At 39.4% G+C, this 24428-nt stretch overlaps 1 protein-coding gene across 4 annotated transcripts in view; it reads right to left on the bottom strand.

The window, feature by feature from the left end:
* Nucleotides 1-22094, bottom strand: part of grid1a (glutamate receptor, ionotropic, delta 1a) — a 356932-nt gene extending 334838 nt beyond the window's left edge. For 2 of the 4 annotated variants that reach the window (XM_044135669.1, XM_044135674.1), the window contains exon 1: nucleotides 20645-21032. The gene's annotated coding sequence lies outside the window, so the exon portion shown is untranslated. Of the gene's footprint in view, nucleotides 1-20644; nucleotides 21033-21914 lie in introns of those variants that run through there. The other 2 variants (XM_044135670.1, XM_044135671.1) reach the window with 2 other exon arrangements.
* Between the last annotated feature and the right edge of the window lie 2334 nt (nucleotides 22095-24428).

Below are 24428 nucleotides of genomic sequence, written 5' to 3'. Positions count from 1 at the left end.
ATTCTTGACAGCTTCTTCCCTGATCCGCCTGCTGTGTTATTTGGTTTTTATATGATGCCGTTTGTCTAAATTCAGGCAAAGAAGTTCTTGGCTAATTGAAGGGCATGAGATAGTTTGGCACAGAAATTAAATCTACTGCATATTTGGTAAACTCATGACTAAAAAAAAAAAAAGAAGGAAAGATTTTTTTATAAAGGCAAATGCATATCTTAGATTTGCAAACTGAGCATGTGTCTTTGTGTAGGTGCCCATGCTAAGAGAGTGCAGTGGTTCAGGTCAGGTACACGGTGAAACTAATACAGTGAGCCAAATTTAAATCCGAGCCTGCTAGGAAATAGTGAAGGAAAAAGCAAAGACCAAAAAGAAGCAGCATCTGGCTGCATGTCAGTGAAACCAGGGACTGTAAAGCTGAGGGCAGAATTTATAAAAATGAAACTATCCATCAGACTGCAGTCAACATGAAAATATACACTGGTATCTAGGAGCTTATATTTATTTATTTATTTATTAAACCCATCCCCTTAAATCCTCTTCCTAAGTCAGATAAAAGAACATCCAAACAAAAAAAGTAGAATACTGCAAAAATGTTTTAGACTTTTGTCACTCATTTCAGACAGTAAACATCATTATGAACATCACAACTAGAGAGAAATATTTTAATATGCATTTCTTGTAACGCATAAAAAAATGAACCATAGTTTATTTGCGAAAGCTCTTGGTCTGCACACACAACCGTATAAAAACTGATGCAAGGAGTGACGGCGTCGACAAGCTAATTTTGTCTGAAGCTCCAAAACACCCCAATCTGTGTAGTCAAAGCCCGACTTTGACATCAGCTTTAAACGCCCCGTTCAGTTTCTAAAATCCTAAACCACAGGCTCAGACGTTTTTCATTTCACTCCATATGTTACAAGATGATGCAGATGGATCCGAATCCCAAACACCAATTTTGGCCACCCAGTGCAGCCGTATTTCCTCACAGTGCTTTCACCGAGTACAACAAGGGAAGCCTTCTCTCCACTGACTGGAGACACTGAAAAAATAAGATAAAAATAAAAGAAATTTTTCAGCCTGCGATGGACAAAATAAAAGAAAAAAAAAATGGTTTTGAGAGCTCAGGGTGGTGGCCAAGGCAGTGAACCATATTGCACATAGCCAAAACTGTCACTGTGAATAAGAAAAAGTAACAACAATAAGAGAGTCTATTGGAGTTTCACTCATTCATCAAGAAAGATGCATCGAGGACAGAGAGCCTGGGCGGTGAAAGACTAACAGTACAGTAGAACAGATTGTTTTTGTTGTTCTTGGAATCACTGAGATTCCTACAAAGTTTCTACAGATCCATTCATGAGCAGAAATTGTGAAGGTACTATTGCTGTTTTCAAAGAGGGCATTGATTTTCTTGTCCCGATTTTTCTTACTCCCCCCGCCCCAGAGCTCGCAGTTTCTCTTGAAGAAAATGAAATGTGAATCTACACGCAGTTTTAGTCCCCCCTCAAAAAAACAATAAGGTTAGAAGAAGCATTTTGGCTTGGCTTTCAGAATACAAAACAATTCCAGTTATAATTTTCTAAATTCAAAAGATTAGAAATTGTTTATTTCTTTCCACTTTGCATTAAGTCTAATCAGAGACAAGATAATTAGAATACATTCGTATGCCTGGATTTTGGTTTAAACTTATTTTGCACAAGCCAAAGACAACTCAAATGTGAAATCTTTTCGAAAGGGGGTTAATTTACACCACTGTGTTTTTGCCATTTATGATATACCCCCTTAATGTATCATATGCACCATCAAATGAAAAGTTGGTCTTGAAACAGCACCAGATTGGATCCCAGCTCCGTTATGTGCCAATTCGCCGCCACCAAAGGATCAAAGCCTCCCTCATATCCAGGTTAACGTCATGATTGATTGATCAGAGCTAAAAATCCATGTTTGTTTGAACATCACAAGGCCTCTTAATCACTACACAAAGTGAATATAAAGTGTTTTTTTTTGTGTTTGTTTTTTTTCCATTCTTCAATCAGCTGTCTCTAAGCTGGAAAGTGGATATCATTAATGGATCTGAATCAACATAAAAGCTTTTTTTTTGTGGTTGTTGTTATCCTTGATAAACATTTAATTTTTTTGTTTTGGTCTTACATGTGCACAATTTATTTCAAAGGCCCCCAGTGAGGTAGAACATCATACATACTGGACTGATCCAGGTGAAGCCCACTCTTCCTGAGAGCCGCTGTGACCGGCATACTGAGTGCCGCAGCGCCAATAAGCTACGGGGACATTGCGCAAGGCAGAAAGAAAAGAAAATTAATGAGCGCTTTAAAATTAAATTTTGAACATGGAAGAGGGGAGGAAAAAAAAAACCACGCAACTAGGAACAATAATGAATCATCTGACAAAACGTCTAGATTGTGGGCCTGTTAGCTCTATGAGAGGGGCAGGAACATCACGGACGGGCTTAAGCCAGAAAAAACAATCAGGATTTTGGTTCACCATGTGGTAAGACGCCGCACGGAGACACAGAAATGCTTAGCGACAACGAGGCGGCCTCCAGGAACTAAAGATCACCTCAAAAACTCAGCCTGCTGGAGCATTTTATTAAAGAAGGTATAAAATTAGAAGTGATATATGGGTAACAAGGATGACATGATTGATTATTTATTATGAGCCATTTAGCAGCTGACTCAGAGCTAATTATGAATGATTAATAAGCCAAGTGGTCAGTGAGCTCATCTATTGAAAGTGGTTCATTAACATCATTTTTTTTAATGGCGTCTTCTGGGTAGTCGCCTTCCCTCTTTACAAACCTTCGCTATACGATAACATACAAGGCCGGCATCACTTTGGGTCAGGCTGTGCAGCTCCGTATGTTAGAGGCTGACCTTGTGTCAGCGAAAAACGTGTCAATGTTTTTGTAAATCTGTTAATCCTGCACAAAACGATGCGTGTAATGTTTGAGAGCTTGGAGTTGCCAGTGAGAGGAACGCCAACTAACAGAGGCATCATCAACTGCAGCTTCTGCCGTTTCCATGATGAGCCTGCTACATGCTATGCTGATGATTAGCCTGCTTGTTTTGCCAAAGATACTTTGACCGTTTCGAACATGTATAAATATGCAAACGCTTCTTGTTGGCTGCAGTACTTAGCCGTTTTTAAAACTAAGACATTCTATTGCTCGTTTACAAGAAGTGTGAAAGTGCAGTCTTCTCAACCTGAAGCTTGTGTTGTCAAGTTGCTGGTTTCACCCCGTGTGTGAAGTAACATCCACTCTGCCACACAAATGGGAAATCCGAAGTTCAACAGCGAGGGTTTCGGTTTTCAACGTTTAAAGGCAAAACAAGCATGCACTCTTGTTTAAAAGCTTTAGTTTTGTCAAATCAAACGTTCACACAGAGCGCAGCCGATAAAGAACAATACTCTGATTTGTGTTGGAGCCGTGGTTGTGTGACAGGGCTAATTTACTCAGAGTAATTGTTTTTTTCTATGCAAGTAAAAAATAAATAAATAAATAAGACAACCCTGCAGAGATGTAACAAAAACATTTAGATGTTACAATGTAGCTATCAATGTGACTGAAGTAGATGTAAAATATCATGTCTGTCTATGAAAATGTTCTTTTTAATGAATGTAATTTGGGTCTTGTGATCACAAGTGGCCACTCCAAAGTGTTTTATTACCTGGTGTAAAATGACTCACGTCTGATTGAGTCTGCCTGGAAAGCCTTCGTCTGTGAGAGACCATCACTGAGCCTTTTCAGAAAGATGTGTTTGTATGCTGGAGAATATTTAAAGCTACACTCAACACTTTTGTTTTTGCTCCCACTTTTCATGAGATGGACTCAAAGATCTAAAATTCATTCCAGATAAACAATATTACCATTTCTTTCAAATGTTGTCCACAAATCTGTCTAAATGTTTGATAGTGAGCACTTCTGCTTTGCTGAGATAATCCATCCCACCTCATAGGTTCCACATCAAAATGCTGATCTGACATCATGATTAGTGTACAGGTGTACCTTATACTGCGCACAATAAATTCGCCTGACCATGTTGAGCTAAAGGTTCAAAGCTCTATAGCAGCTCTTGATGCTCAAATGGCAGAACAAGTATCAGTGCTGATACTCGGGCTGCCTTCGGCGATACTCGAGAACGATTTTGGTGTCGACTGTTTGCAGGGTCAGTGCAAAGGAAGCTGTGATTTAAAGTTTCAAAAATACCAACAAACGAGTTGTTCAAGTACGCCAATCGTTGCTTAGACAGAGGCAACTCGTGTGAAGGGCACTAGACAAAAGTCAGAAAACAAGTTTGATTTATCAGAAGTTTATCAAAGATCAGGCAAACTAATGTTCACCATGCAAGCTAATAACCATGTATGTTTCGTCATTATATGCTCTCGAGAACATGTCCCAAATATAGGTTTAGTTTATGTGTGGAAAATACAGCATATGGAAATACACAATCTTAGACATTTGGGATTCTTGCATTTTAAAAATCTTAAGATTCTAATGTTCTGGGATGTTTTGGAGGCATGGTGGGACTTGACAAATGTGCCATTTAGTTAGGTGGCACTGGAGTGCATGTAATCTATAAGTGCCCTAAAGTGTGTATAAATGTCTTTCAATGGTTGTTAGATGAATTAATGGGAAGTAGTTTTTTTACCACCCCTTGACGTCCATCACACCAAGCATTCAGTACAGTGAGGCGAGAGAATACTTAATAGTGCAGACAAAGGTTATCAGGTTATCATTGACCTTGGCACAATTACATTCATAATTTATACATGCATTTGACACAGCAGAATGTTTTAATGGATGGATACCAGGTTTAGCATTTACATCAAGATGAACATGCAGGGTATTACATGCACACAAAGTCCTGGATTGATCGTCATTTACTTGACACTGTTCATCTGTGAATGTTATTGAAAATGGAAGGAAGATGCTCAATAATGTGAAGGTCTAGAGCAGGGGTGTCAGACTCCAGTCCTCAAGGGCCGGTGTCCTGCAACTTTTAGATGTGCCTCTGCTGCACCACACCTGTAAAGCGTAATTAGGTCATTAGCAAGGCTTTGGAGAACTGATCTACATATTAGGCCATTTCATTCCAGTGTTTTGTACATGTGGCACATCTAAAATCTGAAGGACAGTGAGGACTGGAGTTTGACACCTGTGGTCTAGAGGGAACAAACAAACTGTTTTCCTTCAAGGTTCCATGAGAAAATACTTTTTTTAAACCTTTTAGATTTGACCCTTTTATCCAGTGACTTGTGTCCCGAGTCTTCAAAGCATCACTATGTTTCAGATCCTGAGGAGTTGCATTTAAAATGACTAGTCACAACTTCGAAAAGGGGTTAAAGTCCGTAAAGCTCTGACCTAAACTCTTTTCATTCAATAGAATAATTACACTTTTGAAACCTTGAATATGAAGAAGCTTCTTCAGGTGATATGATATGCATTTTATTTTTCTGAGCCTAATAAAGTATCTAAAAAAAATGTCTGTTCCTGGAATAGAGGAATCTGTAAATGTATAGTGAAAGTTGTTCATTGGGAATGTAATTCATCCCTGAGATGGAATGTTTTATAGGTAAATATTTAATCCTGTTTGAGAGTGCACCTTCTCATTAAAAAAAGCAAACTTGCAATTTTTCAACCTTTCAGTGAACACAAATTGACCATTTTGGACTGAAATAACTTGTAGAAAACTTCTGTGTCCGACAGAATCAACTGATGAAAGCTACAGTAAATCTGACATTTTTATAACATCAAAATTCAGAAAACAAAAAAGATTCAAGCTAAAATCAAACTGAGAAAACTTATGTCAATATGTCCAGAAGTGCTTCGAACAGATGAACTGAAAGTCTGCCGAGTTAATTTCTAACCCTCCAATCCATTTATCCACCTATGATGTATTACCGTTTATCCTAACAGGTTCATGGACTTGTTCCAGCAAATTGTATGAATGAAGGATTGCTTTTACCTTGAACCATTTCCCAGTCTGCAGTCAATCTAACACATTCACACCCAGACAGGCACACTAAACCTCAGTCAAAAATATATATATTAAAAACACCAGGGCAAGTGCCACCCTTGTGTTTTCTAATATATTTTGATCTTAGGATATTTTCATAATGCTGAGTGAGGATGCACACTACAACTCAGCAATTTGAGAGATGCTTTCATTCACCGATCCTGGTCTATAAAGATTTCAAATAGGTGATAAATTGCATTATCCAAAAAAATGAATAAATGAAACATTGTGCACATAGTAGGCGGGTGTGTTGGATTAAATGTACAAACAGAACATTCGATTGCACGTGCAGAAGTGGTGCAGAGCGTCTTATTTAATGAGGATTTTGAGTGTCAACACGGAGTGTGTCTGAGAGCGAAGTGGCCATAAAAGAAGTAGAAAGTCATTATTCTTGTGTGTTAATGTTAATATTAATGTGTTGTAAGTATACAAAATTGGTGCAACGCAACAGTAGAAACGTTGAGATAAATCAAAGCTAAATATTTAAACAGTATTTTAATCTGCAACTCCTCCGCTCTTCACCGGGGCGTTCGCTCCAACCCCGTTGGTCTAATCTTACCTCCAGTCTTTCTGTGACAAGTGGAAATGAGGGACTTAATTTGTTTGACCCAAACATTGGAAAAAACAAAGTAAGCCCATAATTTACAACATGTGCTTCATACGACCCTGTAATCCCCCTTGCATCCTCTTCAGGAACTTTGAAGGAGGAATCGCCACAAAAAAAACAAAAAAGTTACACCTGCTTTTCAAACTTAACAGCAGCAACTAGTAATCTGGTTCGGGTTTGATAAATCTCACTGCAGTTGGTAGGTTTCTGATTTCTGATGATCAGTATATGCACTGCATATTCACAAAGGCAGACACTAAATTTATTGCCAATTTCACTGACTCAATCCTCTTTGAATGTCGTTTGTAGATCAGGTTTGCGCGTGCTGTCAAGTTTGCACTTGTTTTAACATGTGCAAATCGTTTGAAGACCACGCCTAAGGTGTTCACACAGTGTTAAAGTGGGAGTGAGTACCAAAACCAAGAGAGCAGAGATCTAAGATCTTGCAAAAGAATACTCAAGCACCTTATTAGTCTGCAAGGGATTTAAAGAGGTCTTAAAAGAATCTAAAATCAGCTAGAAAATATACAAGTGGAGAACATTCAAAGCAACATCCAATATGTTCTGGTCTGAGAACAGGCAGACAGCAAGACGCTTAAGGAAGGCTGCCAAAACCATAAGTTTCCGATCTATTTTGATACGAAAGTGCAAGCCTGTGGATTCAGAAAGAAACAATAAAAGTTTAACTTCCATAAGGGATGTGCAAGGAGACGCATTTATTTATACATTATGTTTTTCTTTCTTACTGTGTGCCATTTGTTTAAGCCTGTCCGCCAGCCTGCACACCTGCTCACAGTTTTTCCCAATAAATACATCTGCCCACAAACAAGACTCATTGTGCGAGCCTGTGCCACTATAGATGCAATGATCAAGCTTCTGTCTGCTAATTTTTTGTGACCGCCTGTCTAAAGCCGAGCCCTGCTTTGAATGATAATGAAATGAACGGGTTTCCACCGGCTCTCTCACCACATGTTATGATCGCAAGTGTGCACAAATCTGTTAACATGCCAGGTTTTCATTTACAAAAAAAAAAAAAAGAGACAATGATATTCAACTTCAAAACTTTGCTAAAAAGTTTAATTAGTCAACATCCCACTACATTGATTACTCCATCTTCCAAGAATCTACCTCTGAAATGTTTCTACTGTGAGGGATTCCTTTGTCAACAGATTTTCTTTCTGATTTAGCTCCAGGTTGACTGATTTGTTTCAAAACTGACTTTCTGCTGCTTTCGTTGTCCTTCTGTTCACCAGGATGTGGCGACACACTGTGATGTTGAAAATGTAACACTTTCATCTTCAATTTTCAAACTGTGATTTTCATTCAAAAGCCACCTGGTATTTTGGAACCGTTCATGACTTCATCCACCTTGGAAAAATCCACAGGCTCCATCTGAAGAAATGCTACTCAGCATAATGCTGCCAACCCTCTCTTCCCGTGGGCATCGTGTTCGTTTTATGACATTCAGTGTTGCGTTTTCACACAAAGGTCCCTCGGAACCGTTGGTCAAAACATTCAAGTTTTCTTTCATCAGAACTTGGTGCATTGCCTCACAAAGTTAAGAGATTTTAATCAAGCGTGGATGTTTTTCCTTGAAGCCGCTCTCCTGATTTCAGACGTCTGAAAAACACAAAATGGTTGCCACATGCTGAGCATAACTACTAATTGCCAGGAATTCCTTTCTTCATGTTGTAGCTGAGCTTTTGGCAGCTTCCATGTCCAGTTCATTTATTTTCTCATTGCCTTTGCAGCAACATCAAGGTGTCTTATTGTTATTCTCCAAGTGTCACATTTTTTTCTTCCAATTATTGACCATCTTTGCTGCACCATGGCAACTCACCATATACATGGTTATGCCACCAAATATTAATATCTGAATTCTTCCCAAGTTAAAATATTAGTATTGTTTCTAAATGTGCACAAACTTGTTTTCTTTACATTATTTGAGCTCTGAAAGTACTGCTTTTTTTTATTTTTGGACCATTTCTCATTTTCTGCAAATAAATACTAAATTTTTCAGAGACATGTCAGTAATTCATAAAAAAAAATTTAATTAATTTCACTCAAACATACACCTATAAAGATAAAATTAGGGAAACTGATCAGTTTTTGTTTGTTTTGCATTACTTTTATTATACCTTTGTATGAGATTATATTTGCTGTTTTTTGTGTCCCCTCTGTGCTAGAGTGGCTGAACGTTTTGTCAAGTTAATCGGATTTACCAGAATTGATTGCAGTTGTAAAATCAATGACTGAATTTTGAAATTAACTATAATTTCCCGTATAGGTTCTTTTGAGTTCATTTTCTTCCAGACCAAATTATTTTTCAGTTGAAATGTAAAGGATACGTCTCGCTCTCTAATAGAGGGAGGGGACTTTTGATTTTTGAGATGATTTAGAGTTTTTAGGAGGCACTGTACCTTTAACAACCTTCATAGCTTAATTCTGGAAAGAGTACCATGGAGAGTAGCAGCCCATTGCCATCACCTCAGATGCGTCCAATATTAATCATTAGATGAACCTGTCCTGTACTTTGTGAAAACAGAATGTTTAAGGTGAAGCAAAAACACTTTCTTAGGTTGTCCTGTGAGGTGACGTTCATGCAGCCGATATCGATTAGCCTCGACCAGGTTTGAATTAAAAAAACTGAAACATGCCAAGAGTTCTGAGCACTTTGTGAATAATCCAAATCTGTTCACCTCGACCCCTCAAGTTCTCACAGCAGAATTGAGTAAATCTGATTTTATTACCTTCCAAACTCACATGGATGATGTGAGCTTCCCATTATGACATTCCTGAGGCAACCGTAATGAAAATCGTTTGATTTGTGATTTCATGCAGTGCGGCACGCTCTTTGTTAGTTTCGTGTTAAACAGCAAATGAACCAACAGCAACACTGAAATAGAAGAGTGCCGATGCAGCTCCACTACAGGAAACAGGATGGGAGAAAATATTTTTAGGATAGACCCTGAAGTACAGGTGATATGGTACCGTTTTTTATTTTTAATGACCGAATCAGCTTCTTTTTTGTTTTTGTTTTCCCTTTTCAATTCCTCTATACCTCACATCTTCTTTAATTTTTAGAGCAAGAGTACAAATACAAGATTTAAATGCAGTTATTGAATATCAAAGTGTTTGTTGATTACATTCAAATAAATTAAAGTACATAGATAACCTACCTATCCATTCATTGTCTATATCTGCTCGTCTTTGCAGAGATGTAGAGAAATATAGCTCACTTTGATGCAAATAATTACATTATGAAGGAAATGTCTGCTTTCAGTGTTTTATTTCACTGTAGAAGAGCTGTATGTCAAATAAATCGAATCACAAAAATCATTACTGCAGTTGCAAAGCCCAGTTGGAATCAATATTTGGTATTTTATGTGCCATATTGCACACCAATGCTGTTTTTGAACAGAATTTCACTTAACTTAATCATCATACTCGTTTTGTTTTTCTTTTTTGACTGAGATTCTACAGCTCACAAATATTGTCTGGGACATTTAGATATTAAAAAAAAAATTTAAAAGATAATGGGTAAGACAAATGTAAGCTAGTCATATTTGGAAATAGTATCAGTGTCTTTTTTTTCCTGAAGCACACACAGTCCTACTTTTTTGATAGTATTGCTGTCACTAAACCCTGGCTGTGTCAGTGGATCCATCATGGATGCAACAACTGAGCATCTTGCAGGCTCAAAATTAGATTTGGTTTCCCAGCAGGGGGGCTGGCAGGGTGGTCCCGAGAGAATCACGGCCCTCTGGCTGATTGCTGAGCTGCGGCTCTGATGGAGAGGATAATTAAAAGAAATGAACATTAATAGCGTAGGAAACATTGTGCATTCACGTGGAAGGGAGACATGCGGGTGAGGAACATATCCACGCATTTATGGAGACTGCATGTCCTAGACAAGGTATTCAACTAAAGAAAGGGCTCAGCTTTTCTTTTTTCATTTTATTCTGAAGTGCTCTCATGCATTCCCAGACCACAACGTGAGCGTTTGACAGGGGTCGGTCACTGTTCATACGGTACGAGTTTTCTGCTGCCGCCGCCGCCATGGCAACCACAAATAACAAATGAGATCCACTTGGGCAGACTCGCTGAGGGACATTCGCATGAAAAACACAGATTACATAAATCATGAAAAAGAAGCCACTTGAACACCAAGGAGGGCCGGCTGGGGGAGAGAAACCACAAGATAACCGACTGGCAGGTTGATCTGCAGCTACTGCCAGAAAAATGAGACAAAGTCTACAAGCAGCCAGATGCAGGAATACTGTGCTGGTGCTTTGGTAGCAAGGAGGAGGGTCTTGAGATAATGCAGCCCACAACCCGAATTTAGGCAGCGTAAACGGTAACAGGTGTCTGAGTGGGCGGGAAAGAGTGAGAGATTAGAGGTTTCTGAACATAACTGCTCATAAACATAAGGAAAATTAATTTTGAACGGGTCACGCCCCAAACGACAGAAATGGGAGCCATTAGACGATGAGAGTTGCAGACGTGAACGATTACTTCTGTCTTCTAAAAACTTAGGAATGGATAAACTCCCACGTTACCAGTGGCATAAGGGATGGCTGGGAGCTTTCATGAGGGGTGAAGCCCAGGGTTTGTTATCAAGTCTGAACACAAAGAAATACTCCTCTGAAATATTTCTGCTGCCGCCATTAAACTCGTCTAGAAATTACATTTCCATGAGACTCAAGTTGCAGTGAACGGTATGTGCATGGGCAAAAAGCAGGCCCAGGAATCACTCCTTTTTTTTTTTGACCAATGTGCTACTTGGATTTGTGTTTCGATCGCCTACGGCTAGACTTTCTCTGTCTGAGCTGTCAGAACCTGATTCAGAGACGAATATGAGAAATTATATTGGAGGCAGCGGAGACGGTGTGATTTTGAGGGTAAGTCAGAACGAACGAGGGAGAGGGACGCAGAGAGGAGATACGGGAGAGTTTGGAAGCTGAAAATGGATATGCATTTCCTTGAGTGCTTTATTTGTCCTCTAGATATACATTTGATTATTTTTTTAACGGGTTCAGGTGTAACCATCAGGGCCGGAGGGGATAAAACCAGCAAAAATGCAAAAACTCTAAGTGAACTCTGTAAAAACTGACCGTGAGCTTTTTATCCAAGCAGGAGCTTAGAGGGAGCAAGAGAGAATTGTTGTTCTGAATTAACCATCATAATGTGTTTAGCTATGCATGAATTAAAAACAATAGACAAACACAGGAGACCTGCGGGTTTAAAATGCTTTATTACTGGCAAATGGACCTTAATTTATAAAAACACACAGAAAAATAAGGTTATAATTACATTGCCTAAGGCTGATTACCAGTGGAATAAATTAAGGACATCAATAGGTCAGTCTACATTGCTTTGCACTGGTTTATATTATATTATGCTTATGTGGGGTAGGACTCTTTTGGCGCTTAATAAATCGATTTGATTACAAATCAAAAGCAAAATCTTAATAGATTGATGACAAAAACGTTGACACCAACCTCAATACCTATGAACTGATTTGTAATTAAATCCAAGTCCTTAATGATCCACTGTTTCTCTGCTAGATACATGACTCTACTATGCTGCTTTTGTTGCAGATTTCCTGATAGTCTCTCTCTCAATGGTCAAAGAACCATTGTGGTCATCTGTAGCATTACCGACTTGATGGGCTTTCAGTAAAAAGTGCTGTTTTACTTCAACCTGCAGGTTAAAGTGTGTATTACTTTTATCTCTGGACTGCACTGCTGAGCTTTTGTTTTGTGTTTTGTTGTTGTTATTATTAAACAAAAAAAAAATCAATAAACATATCTACAAAAAAAAAAAGTGTGTATTACTGGGTCAACTTGTTTCTTGCATTTCAAAATAGTTTCTTTCACGTAAATGAATCCTGCCAAGGGTTTTGCCATTCTCTCTTTGTAAGAGCCATTCCCCATAAACATTTATTTTAAATGCTAACAGGGATGGATATGCATGTGTAGCTTTCCTTTTAATACCTCTCTCTATTCAAGATGCCACGACACAGCAAACAGCCTAACGCCGTCATTTAATGCATGCAGACTTTGCAGATGTTTTATACTGGATGCCCTCCCAGGTGACAGCCATCTGCTCTCCCACCTGAGCCACTGCCACACACGACCATGCAGGGACAACTTGTTTTAAACAACCCAAGAGAAAATCTGCGACCACACGACAGGATGAAACACAGAAAATGGCGCAGTAGGTACACCAGGCCAATGGGTGGCGCTGTAATGCTGTCAGAGAACGACAAAAAACAGAATGAGCAATACCATGTTTTTTTACTTATGCAAGTGCAGCACATGCAGAATAGAAAGAGAGATGGACCTTTGACTTCAAAAGAAAAAATGTATGTTTCCATGGCTACACGGAAACACGAAACAGACATTCTGAAATGCATCTGGTCTGGAGCCAGGTTTCAAAAATCGTTTCTGGTCTCCCAAGTTGGCGAATCCGTGTGGATGCACTGCTTAAATGACAGAAATGTTTGCAATTACACCTAAATTGGTTTTGTGTGAAAAATTAACCTGCAGAAAAAAAAAAAAAAAAAAAAAAAAAACTTGCATCCCTCTGCTATGTGATGTTCTAAAGCCAATTCTCAACAGCAAATGAAACCAAGGCATCCCAGGACAGAAATAAGATTTATATATTTGCCGCTTCCAACCGTTGTGCGTTTGCCCCAGGGTATCTTCCCTGTAGGATCTGTCCAAGTAGCTCAGGGCATCCTGATCAGATGCCTTAAGATGAATTCTCCAGCACAGAGCATCAGCAGCAGCTCTACTCAGCCATCCTGAGAACGTTTTTGACCCATTCATTTCTAGGGTCTCATTCCTGCAGTCATGATCCATGAATACAAGAGAAAATAAAAACGAAGACCGGCAATTCAGTTTGACCACGACAAGCCAGAGCAACACCAGTGTTGCAGAACGAACTCTGTTTCGTCATTCAAGTGCTGCTCAGTTTAACTTTATTCTTTCTATAACATAAAAAAAAAATTTAAATAAAAAAATCCTCGTTACTTATGGCTTCAGCTGGTGACATCCCTGATATACTTGGGTGATTTTCCACAATTTGTGTGGGGAAACAAGTGTGAAATTGTTAAATCTAGCTCCTGTGATGCTGACAGACCAGGCAGTAGCGTAATGAGAGCGGCAGAGTGACAGGTTTTTTTCCTATCAAACACAGGCTTGCTTTACTCAGAAGCAGCATGTCTTCTCATTGCATCATTGTCTAATAAATATGCTGCTAGTGAAAAAAAAGAAATACTGCCATCACTGTTCTTTCATAATATCTTCCATGCACTCTGTGGGTGGGTATGGTAGACCTGTGATTCTGTTATTTTGAGTTACTAAATGTTGCTTAACTGAAAGGAAAATGTGCTTAAAAACTTGGGATTTACTATATTAATAAATATGGGGAAGAGGTAAAGGTAGTTATGGCAATCATATTGCAATTTAAGTGTATGAAAGCAGCACATAATCTGCTTGATCATGGAAAATGTTAAACGTGAAGGGATTTTCCACATATATCCTAAGCAAGACGTGTAAAGCCTCCTCGGTAATGTATTATAAAACATATCGTAAAATATTCAGTTACTTTAAACAGCTTGTGCTTTGATTTAACATCAGCCTTTAGGTCTAGTGGTACATGTCACTGAAAATGTCTGTCATGTGCAATGATGTTGATTTTGTCACGATATTTTATTATGTCATTGAATATCTGTGCATCTAATATTTGCATCGTTTACCGTTTCCCTTTATGTAATCCTACTGAAAACATGCTGAGCCGTTCAACTCAATAAATACTGTGGTGCTTTTTTTCGGCACTGCTAACTTGTCCCTGACAGGCATGTTTCCATATTTAACCAATTCTGGAATTTACCATAGAAATAAGCATTACACTTTTATCCACTTAATCGAATTTACAAAGTAATTTTAGTGGCTAAGTAGCTTTTAGTTGTAATTACAAGGAATTAGTTTGCTCACAAGAACTATTGTGGAAATGGATTGCATGTCATCCCCTGTGGGCTCATCTCTTTATTACAGTGGTTCCAAAAGCTGGTTCTCAAGTACCCCAGTCCTGCATTTTTTTAGGTTCTCCTTGCTTCCAAAGACCTGATTTAAATGAATGGGTGATTAACAGGCTTTTGCTGGCTGCAGAGGAGGTCATGCAGTCATTTCAATCAGGTGTTTTGCATAAGGAGATACATATAAAAGACTCAGGGCAGGGCTAGTTGAGGTTTGATTGCTTCATTTCCATTTAAGTTTGAAATGAAAAAAATAAAATAAAAAATTACGCTTTCTTTACCCGAATTTCTTGTTTGCCTATTAAAACCATATTTTATAAAAAAGTTCTGCACAGCTCTTGAAAATAAATTGCATTGTGGGAACCAGCAAACCTTACAGTGCTGCCACGCAACTGGATGACAACACTTAGAGATACCAAAGTAAGCTTCATCATAAACTGTTCACACTCTTGCAGAGAATTAAGAGCTTCTATGCAAATCCCATCGGCTTAAAGGCAAAGCCCAAATCCAAAACCGGGTTCTGGGAAACAACAAACAAACCAAAAAACATATTCTACAAAATAAAAGCTGTAAGCAGGTTAGTACAGTTCAGAAAATCCAAAGCAGTCCAGCAGCAAATCAGTTCAGGTCAAAAGCAAATATAATGCACTTAGAAACGACAGAGGAAGAAAGCATTCCCAAACCGAAGCCACCCTTTGTTGAGAGCGTAGCCACAAACTTTTCCTCACCCTCCAGGGCTTTTCACTTCTTTCTTTGCCAATGAAAGAAATTTCACAGCCTCAGTTTTCTTTAGTTCCAACTTTTATATCTTTGTTGTAGACACACTGGTTTCTCAGGAGAATCATGTCCTGCAACAACAAAAAATTAGGTTTCCTATAGTTCCTATAAAAAGTCTTATGTAAATGATGGTAGGTTATTTTATCTGCAAATGCCACCATATCTGCACTTTTCATACTGCCGTCATACACAAACACTACGGCACAATTAGCATTTTTATATGAACAATGATGCTCAAGAGTTCTTTACACATATCTGCATATTTCTTTAAGCTTAACATGATACAATGTGGAATGGCAGTCTAGTGTTTGCTACTCTAGTTGTAGATCTTTGCAGCTCCTCCAGAGTTACCAGCTAGTTGAAAAGGGGATTGAATTAGGGCTGCAACAATTACTCAAGTACATCTATTAAAATTCCTTGAGGCAAATTATCTGTCTCGAAGCTTTGTTAAATTATGTTTTACTACTCAGCGAACCGTGTTACTATTCATGTTGCACAAGGCTCTCACTTCCGCCTGTGAGTTGTTGACAAATGCTAAGCACTAGCATCATAATGTCCAATTTTCAACTTTGATCCAGGGTGATTTCTTTGCTTAATCCAGATTTTTAATCGTTTTACACGAGACCAATAGGCATGCATCGTTAAAATAGTGGCTGGAACGAAGCGAAAGGTGGCAAAGAGCGTGGCGGGTGTTCTTATACTGGTGGAGCAGATAGACTGAACACAGCCGGCTGCTGTAGCTGATGCTTAGCATAAGTGTAGCTTTACAAACGAACTGGAAAATAAATTTCAAACCATCTTGGCAGCAACAAATGGGTAGCGGAGCACAACGTGGCGGTACGTAGATGTCAGATGTTTTTCTGTGTGTGATGAAGGCATCAAATCCAATCGCGCACATGGATACAAAGATACAAATAGTTGAACAAAGTGAGAGTTCATCTATTAAATTGACTGAATATGAATATGTAAACAAAAATCTGGGGTATAGACATTTTTTATACAAGTGTTTTTGAGTCTGCTGCTTTATTATTAAATTGAATCTAATCTCAGATTTTTGTATGATTTCTGTCCAGGTTAATTTAAAAGGTGAGCTATTATTGTTACAGATTAATCTTCTAAACTATAAAAAAGTATAGTTTTTTTCTATACAATTTTGAAAATTTCCGATAGTGATACTGTGACTACTTGATTAACCGTTAGAATAATTACTCTATTACTAAAATAATAGTTTACAACAGCTCTAAATTAAATACAGACGCCCTAAACTGTTAGATTTTTGTTTATCCAAGACTTGTATTCTTAATCTTGTTCAAAATTATGCGTTTACTTTGTGTGTCTATCACATAAACTTCCAGTTTTGTAGTTCTAGTAAGACATATCTGTGACTGTAGAAATGTGAGCTGCTCTAGCCACGCACATTTTCACATTATATTTATTAATTGCAAAAATCAGACTTTATAGTCCTCATCTCTTTCATGAGTTGTGATTCCTTTTGCAGAGTGTAAAGAAGTGTGCAACAACAGTCAAGGAAAGGCCATTGCTCATAAAAACTGGCTCAGCTGTGTGATAAACAAGAATCAGTAACCCACATTTCAAACACACACCTTCTGTCTCTCAGCATCCCATTTCAGCATCTTTGTAAAATAGCTCATTTTGCTGGATTTGAAGGATGGTGTGAGTTTCTGCCTTATTGCATTCCCCACAGAAGCCCGGCATCTTTGAGACTCTGAAGTCAAACTCTACAAAGCACAATTTAGTCACTTTTGCAAGGACGTTGGAGATTCGTGCATGTTCTCCACGGTGTGCCTCTGTTCTCCCCCTGGGCGAGGAAGCCTTGCAGGGCACAGTGCCACAGGAAAAGAGGGAATAATTAATATTAATGCTTTTAAAATTACACAAAGATTCAGTTATGCACGATAATGCAAATACTGAGTCTTCCCAGTCTGTTGTACATCTCACTCCCAAAAACACAAAACGGTCTGTCGGCTAGAGCAGAATTATCATTTGTAGATGTTTATTTTTGGGGTTCTTCTTGGCGATATTTCTACATAAAGATAATCACATTTGGTGAGAACTATACCGCTGCAGAGGCACAATACTAAAATAAAGCTTGCAGTGTAACACAGTTTAAAAGAGGAAAGCCCTTTTGCCTTGTCATCTCTCAGCACTGCAATGAGAGTTTTGTCTCGCAAAACATCATTACCTCCAGGGAAGTATCACAGGGGCCATTAGAGTGGAAAAGGAGCAGGTCTTCAGACTCTGTTTAGAGGCTTGAGAGGCTGATGTTTTGATTTCTCTTTTTTTTTTTTTAGGGAAGCCATGGGGGACTCTGCTAGATGGGCTGGCATGCCCACACATGCTTCACACTGGCAGTTAATCACTCAGATCTCCAGCAACAAAACCAGTCAGGCAAAGTGAGGAAAAAAAAAAAAAGAGGAAACAATGTGATGGATAGGGTGAAACAGACAGGGAGGGAGAGAGGGAAGGATGGATGGATGTAAAACCATCCTTATTAAAGATATCATAAGAGCGAGGATCTTTTGGTAATCTTCTGAAGTCGTCTTTATTGGGTACAATACTGTGGACCGCTCAGTGCGTTTGCCTGGACATACAATTAGGCCAAAGAAATTTGCTTTAGACACAACACATAGAAAACCATAACTACTGGGGGGTATGGTCAGCATCATAAGAAAACTTCTCCTGCTTTTTAAATTGCCTTTTTTTTTGTTTTAACTAGCAGATGACTTTACTGACTGAGTTCTGTATACTACTATCATTACTGAGACAACTTGGAGTCACATGTCAGCCGACTGAAGTTGCTGCAACACCTTCTTAATCTTTCCTGATTGCCGCTGTAATACCACTCAGTTAATTTATGAGCGTATATGGTTTCTTGGAGCGAGCAAAATGCAAACAAGCGGAAACAATTACAGATAGTTGTGTGGCATTTGTGGACGCTTCAGGTTATTTCAACACTACAGTGGTTCTTGGCAGCAGAGAAAGTATGGAAAATTCAGCCTGCAGTGAAGCTTTTATATATTTATTGGAAACAAAGGATACCTACTGTGAGATATAATCTCCAAGTCTCTCCAGTTTGTGGTTCTAATTGTGCTATATAAGGCGTATTGGTTCATGTTTTTGGAGATTGATGCATAGGGCCTGCTTTCCTTTATAACCACGGTAAAGAGAAATAGTCTTCCATGTAGATCTGTTTTCTGTCTAATATTTTCTTTGAGGATAAATAAAGAACAGAGCTCACAGTTCACGATAAATTATAAACACAAGATGGCAGTTCAGAAGGGAATAAGGGCTTTGAGAAAAATGGACTGTGAAACTGATTGGCTCAAGGATTTTTGCTGGTTTTCATTCATTAATAAATGAGGTCTCAATAATCAAATTATTTCAAAAATACATCAAGTGAATGCAATACCGGAGAGGAGTCACAAATGGCGTTGAAGAAAAATTCTTGCAAGACATTATCCATTCTTCCACTGACCTCTGTGACAAGAGATAAATACGGTTTCTCTCTTTCGATGAATAAGACAGAGTTTCAGTAAAGCACACTGGAGAAAAATACATTTTTGATGGGCGAGTGAGGAGTCTGTCAACAATTGCAGGACAGATTTTCTTTTCAGTATTTCCAACAGGCTTTAGGCAATTCAAGTGTGGAATTGATGAAAAACTATTTTGCTCATAGTCCACCAGAGACCAACCTAAGGAACGTGCAGCAACTTCACGTTTCAACACAGTCCTGCAACATTTGTGTGTACACACACACACACACACACTTTGTACCTCTACATGGCCTAAGTTGGCCTTAATGCAAACACACAGATGGGCAGCTCTAAACACACCAACAAGAAATCTTGCCAAGCCAACACAACACTTATCTGACTCCACCCTGCTGCCACAGACAGACATAAGGCCGGCTGAGCCTAGCGGTAAGAAATACCAAGAGCCTGTGCCAATGCAGGGTAGTAATACTAGCACTCCACTCCGCTCCTCATCTGGCTCGCCTGTGGACAAAAGCTCATCCGTTAGAGTGCAGGTCACGCACACTCAGGAATACAGATGGGCTGGTGAGTCTTTCTGTTCTGCCACTCAACAATTCAAGGACTGAGATTACATGAACGCAGCTGTATGGGCATACATGGTCAGAAAAGAGTGCGCGTTTGTTTGTTGCAATTGGAATAAATAAACGTGGCCGAGTGAATTCATGTTTAAAGCACCACCCGTGCACCTTTACACGGTTGTACCTTTTGTTTGCCACTTTCACACCGTGATGTTTAACAAACTGTGTGTATCCTTTGCACGCCTGACCAATCGGAAATGTGTATTTGGGGAAGCAAACAAGCATCCTTTTAGGCTGCTGAACACACCAGGCTGTGGCAGCAAACTGGTGAACAAACTGAACAAATACATTATTATCAGAGGCTTGTGTTGCAGCAGCAGCAGCAGTACAACCCTGGATCGACAAAGAACGCCACCATGGTCCACTCAGCTCTGATTCAAACACTCAATGATCTAATAGTGCAAAGCAGCTGCTCACCCTTTAAGGGCATACCTCTCGACAGACGATTAGAGAAATTTTAATTTTAGGTTCCCATTGTGTTCTCCTTCTACAGGGACTTGCGCTTCAACATCATAAGAAAGCACTCAAAAATAACAGGATGGCTACACAAACACCACAAGATCCCATTTGGAGCATGTTTTGTGACCCAAAGTTGGGTTCTATTTGAGAACCACAGATATAAACAGTTAAGATAATAGATAAAAGCCTGCCAATTTGCACTCCATAAGCCGCCTTATGATTGCCAAACAATGACTCTTTCCAGAGAAGAATTTAGACACATCTGCCTATGTTTAGGTTGAAGGGTTTTGTATGTTTTTATATGTAAAGGACGCCTCCATCAAGATTTCTTTTATCCCAAATCCAAATCTAGTCATTTACAATCAAGCAACAGCTCAAAGCCTAATCCAATAATGGAGTCCCCTCTGCTTTTTGTGATAATAATAAATAATTTGTTTGAAATGGAGCTTTATCCTTTAGTTTCCTGACCCACATTCAGAATCATTTACTGGGGCAGAGAATGAAAAGGGAGAGGGGAGTTCATAATAGCAAATGGAAACTCTGGAGGACAAATATGGAGGCGACTCTTTAGACCTGAAGGATAAGAAAAGTTGGCTTACGGTTCTGCAGGATGGAGATCCTGGCAGGTTTATAAGATGAGGTCCAGATGGGAAGATTCAACAAGGGAATGGAAATCCAAGTTGAGAGCAGGAAGGCACGAGAGAGTTGGGGAACTTCAGAGCTGCAGTGGACAACCGAGGGACTGGCGATAGTCAAGGAGAAATCTGACGTGGAGAGGTCCGAGGAGAGGTTCAGGCGTTAGTATGGAAACCAAACTAATATTGATGCCGAGAGGCGCAGAGGACACAAGGAGCTAGAGTTCAAGGACGGTAAATAAAACATACTTCTTGCTCCAAAGGCAAAACTAAACTCTGAAGGAACCCAGAAGGTTTGACTCCATCATGATAAACCATTCAACATATCCATAACTCGCTAAACTGATGAGGTGATTGCAGACAGGTGTGCGATCTGCAGCAAACCAGCTAAGCCCTCCAACAAAGATCCTCTCTTGAGGAAGAGAACTCACACACATCAGGATTATGAGACATCCATCATATACTACTGTGACACAGATTAACTCCTTTAAGCTCCATAAAAAGCTACAATGCATCCTGCATGTTTTAGCTCTCTCCCTGGTTTAATGCATCTGGACCCAATGATGTATCATTAGAAGGCCTAAGAAGAACATTGACTTGCTGAAAAGGTTGTTACCACGACCAGGGTAGATGAAGAAACTTTTTAACTTACGAATAATATCATAGAATAATAAATGATAGCCTACTACAATGTTCTCCCTGACTAAATTACACATCTAAGCTCATATCTTTCCATTTTGTCATCAGGTGAGCAGGGTTAGCAACCTAGAGGCTTTAAACCACCACGTTCGCAATCCCTTTAGCTTTAGTAGATAGAATCAATCACATTTCCAGATGATCTGTAAAGATCACAAGATTGACAATAACTAGATATAGAGCAACTTTTAGAGGTTTTCTTTTAGGCAAACGCTACAATCTCGTTGAATTACATGTCTCTATTTTTAATTTGAACCACTGAAGCAGGACCAGCATCACATCTCGCGTGAAAATGCTTCTTATCGTTTCTTTCTTAGAGGGTGAGCATGGTGTATTTACAAATTTAGCACCTCTGCTGGAATCATAACTATGCACATCTTCACCCTCATAAACTGCCATGAGAGGCAGGGAATTGCACAGATTGAAGTGGCGAACGATTCTGCATCTGTCTGGGTGGGTGTGTGTGTAGGGGGGGTTGCATATCTTGGTAAACAAATGGCAAAACGTTTGCATGATTTAAGTAAATAGGGATACTTACAGCCCAGCAAAGTAGCTATTGAGCATCTTCATAAATGTTTCACTGTTCTTAGGTGTGAGGGTGCGCGCACGCCGCTGCCTCGGCGAGGCTGGGCGCATTTATCTCCACAAAGACATCAGAGTGCTTGCAGCTTGAGGGGAAATCAGCGGGCCACACTGCCAATGAGGAGATGCGTGTCTGTGTGCATGTAATGTTGCTTGTACACAGAAGAAAGAGGGGGAAAAAAATATGCCGGGTTCGTGTGCACTTCATTTAGCCAATCAAGGCCCTCTGTGGTCAGAGGCTGTGCGCTCACACCACCTAGTGGCATTAGGGCGAGCAGAAATGTGACAAAACAGCAGAACGCGTTCATTCTGTCTGTGAACAATTGAATTTGGAAGAACATGTCAAATAATACTGCCTAGAGTTGATAGATTGTTTTGGGTTTGTCTTTTTTTCTGAGGCAGATCTTCCAACAAACACTAGAGAAACAATAAGCCTATAGCCTATATATATATATATATATATATATATATATATATATATATATATATATATATATATATATATATATATATATATATATATATATATATATATATATATATATATATATATATATATATATATATATATATATATATAAAGCATGCACAGGGGAGAGGAGAAACTCATAGACAAGTGTTGAGCCATGAAAAAAAAACTGTAGCTGCAGACAGAGAGGAGGATCAAAGGATGAGCACCGGGAAGCTGCAGGAATCGGTTGTAGTCCCCCGCCTCAGGAAGCACAGCTTCAATAAGATTGATTGTGATTGACAGGTGGGAACCGTTAATCCCCTGTGCTCTTCACTCCCCCTGGCCAACCCCACCTACCCCTCTCTCACATTCTTGGACATCCCTACCAATCTACTTAAACTGTACAAACGCCTGCGCCTTTCTCTTTGCGTTTGCTCGTCCCCTCCTTTGCCATCATCCTAAGGCGCTCTGAGCCGCCGCCGTCCTCCAAGTGGAGCCTTGCCGTGAACTATATATAGGAAGGAGATGAAAGGCAAAGAGATGTGTATGGAGGTGCAGGTCATCAATATTCAAGACCCTCTCTCTCTCTCTGTCTTTGAAATTTAAATTTCCTCCACAAATAAACTCCGATCGCGTTTGCATGCTGGGCAATGAGACGTAAAGACATAATTACACGGTATTGATGCAATGTTTACAACACAAACTGCCTCTGCGAGTCCCGTCAGCTCCTGATGGCTTAGATTTTTTTTTAAGCCGCCCCGCTTGTTGCATCACTGTTAACACAGCTGTCTTCCGTCGCCTCTTTTGTTGCCACACGGCACATTTCCATAAATTCCCCTCACTCCCCGAGCTATTTGTAGGGCGACTCTCGGCGAGCGACTGCAACAGGAATCCTTTGTTTCCAATATCCATCAGTCAGGTGAACTGAGAGGCCGCGTCCACAGACTGTCACTGCTGAGTGCAGTTAAGAATGCCGACCACAGTCTGGAGCCTCTGCGCCTGACAGGCGGTTTGTCTGGGATGAGAGGAGACGTGGGAATGGAGACACACACTCAGACATCTACACAGGCTTCCGGTATTTATTGGCACCCTTGGCTAATACGTGTAAAAACCCTGGACGGAAATTCATCTTATGCTGGATAGCTTTTTTGTTGTTGTTGCAATATCTAACAAATTTTTTTTGTAGATTTATTCAGTACAGGTGGAAAAAAATAAAAGTGTTTCCACAAAATCAGTAACATCTTTCATATGTTTACGTTGGCTTTTAATTTTTATTTAGTCTCCATAAACATTAGGGGGGGCGGGGGGGAAACCAAATATTTTACTAATTAAATTGAAAATTCTTAAATAATATGGCTTCTTTACATGTTCAATTCGATGATTATGGCTTACGGCTAATGAAAACCTCTCGGAAATGTAAAGGCCCTTAAACACAATTCAAGAACGGTAGACTTTCAGACTGCCAGCACAGGTGGCTGAAGCAGATAATCCCTCATTAAAAAAATAAAAATGTTTGAGGAAAAATGTTTGAGGTGGTTATGGCATAATTTCCCCTTCAGGACGGAGTTTTGCACACATTGCGTTTCTCTCCATGCTGGTGTAGTGGACTGCTCGGTTGAAGGTTGCCATCATTTTAAAGAGTTACTGATGTTTTCCTGATTTGAAGACTGACCGGCTGAAGCAGTTACTTGCTCTGAGAAGAAAACGGCACAGGTTCAGACGAGTCAAAAGAGACAGAGGACCGCTCCGTCTCCAAGCCAACGTAGTTTGACATTTTTCTGATGTGAGTGAAGCCTTTCAAAAAAGATGGAGATAAGTTAAAATAAAAGTCAAGTGCTTCGTGTTTATCTTAAGGGTTTTTTTGTTTTGTTATGCAAGTCCTTTGCATTCATTTTAATTTGAAGTGCAAAGAACACAATTAAGTAAAAATAGAAAAGGACAGCACTCAAATCTCAAACGTTTGTGGGTTGAAACTTTTAAGACCTTGTGGGCTTAAAGTTTGGACAGCGCTGGTATAAG

This window comes from Gambusia affinis, linkage group LG13 (genome assembly GCF_019740435.1).
Source record: "Gambusia affinis linkage group LG13, SWU_Gaff_1.0, whole genome shotgun sequence".
NCBI lineage: Eukaryota > Metazoa > Chordata > Actinopteri > Cyprinodontiformes > Poeciliidae > Gambusia > Gambusia affinis.
The sequence above is the reverse complement of the archived record's forward strand: the minus strand, read 5'-3'. Positions and strand labels throughout refer to the sequence as shown.